Genomic DNA, 1,818 nt, shown 5'->3' on the forward strand with positions numbered 1-1,818 from the left:
AGCAGGCGGAGCCGCCGAGCGCTGGGCGAGCCCGCCCCCTTCCTGCCGCGCGGGTCTGCGCAGCGCCACCGGATCGCCGATCGCCGACCCGCGCGCGGTCACAGGAGCCCCGACACTGGGGGGCGGGGCGCGGCGAGCACCCACCCCTTAGTCCTGTCGCCCTCGCGGGTGCAGCTTCCTCCAGACCGGGGCGCGATGGGGAGGCGAGCGGGCACTTCCACCTGGAAGTCACCTCCGCAGGCCTGCACCCGCACTGTCTGCGCAAGTCTCAGAGCTGGATCGAACCCTCCCCTGGAAACCTTGTGAGTGGAACGTTCTGGGAGATTCCCCGGAGAGGGAAACTGCAGCAAGTGCTCTCGGGCGCCCAGAGGGGAGGCCCCTGGGGCTCCACGCAGGACTCCCTTGTCCACCGAGCGTGGTGGCCTCGCTGGCAGGGCGGCAGGGCGTCAAGCTCGGGGCTGCGTAGAGCCCCGATTCCAGTGAGACTCACTGATGGGCACTCTGCCCGCTGAACTGTGAACTGAGAGGTCCTTGCCCACTCTACAATGTAGGGTCCAAGAGCTGCCAAAGGGGCATATGGCCATTTTATAGCTACTGGGACCACTGTGAGGTCAGCCACGGGATCAGGAGGGCTCAGCAAAGCGCCGCCGTTGGTGCCGATGCAGAAAACCTCTGGAGAACACAGGAGGGAGCTTCCTGCGGAAAGCCTCGCCTTGGAGGCACTGGAGGAACTAGGGTCCATGGTAGGGTTCCCACCTTCCACGCCTGCCCACGGCCAGCTCCAGGCCAAGTGGGGCTCCGGCACGGTCAGCACCTTCTGTTGTTTGACTGATGTCAACAATGACCCCGTGAACTCGGGATGTGAACCCTGCCCCCCTGCTGTGCCCTCCTCCCCACCTCTCCTACACTGGAGCCTGCAGTTGGAGACGCCTACTTGTTAGCATCCTAAGCAAGTTTCTGCCCTCAGGAGAAATGTCTAGAGATCTGCTCTGGACAAGGTCATCCTTGGAAAACCTTGTGTCCCAACACGGAGCACCATGGACTGGGGGCTAAGCGACAGCATCACTAAGGTCACCTGAAGCTGACCTCTGATGAGGAGAAGAAGCCAGTCCTTAGGTAGAGAACTGCCCACATGTCAGCGCTGTGGTGGTGCAGCCAGTCAAGCACTCACTCCATTGCCCCGTCAGCATGGGCCCCTGGAAGTGGTAGGTTTAGGGATCCTGCTGGCACAGTGCTTAGAATCCTTGGCCCTTATCCAAAAGCTCAGCAGTTCAAATCTATCAGTTGCTCCTTGAAAGCAAGGCATGGAGGTTTGCTTCTGTAAAGATTTACACCCTTAAAAACCACACAGACCTACAAGGTCCTCAAGTAAGAACCGAGCTCCTGACCACAACTTTAGCTTTTTCTTTCCTGTTTTGGTCGAAGGATATGGTTCCGTTTCCCATAGCCAGAGCCTGCGTGCCAACACACACCACACTGCTGTCAATGGAGTGAAAGTTTACTGAGAAGGTGTGTTTCCCGTTCAACAACTTACAGAGTTTCATGGCAGTACTGTCCTCCCTGATGCCACAGCACCTTCCCGTGCCCTCCTGGGCTCCCTGTCTCTTCCCCTTTCCTGCCCCCTGCTGCCTTCTTTTCTGGCTGGTCCTTTAAGGACCCTGCTCCGTACAGGTACCGCTGTTTGTTGCACAAAGAGGAGACCTGGAGAGACACCTTGGGGGTAAGTCACCACAAACGCCTCTTGCATAGGAGGAAGTAGTCTATTTTGCCAGCAGAACTCCAGCAAGGCTCATGTCCAAAAGGGCCAGGCTCCCCGAA

Source organism: Elephantulus edwardii, unplaced genomic scaffold, assembly GCF_000299155.1.
Source record: "Elephantulus edwardii isolate Elephantulus edwardi_28Jun2011 unplaced genomic scaffold, EleEdw1.0 scaffold00027, whole genome shotgun sequence".
Lineage (NCBI taxonomy): Eukaryota > Metazoa > Chordata > Mammalia > Macroscelidea > Macroscelididae > Elephantulus > Elephantulus edwardii.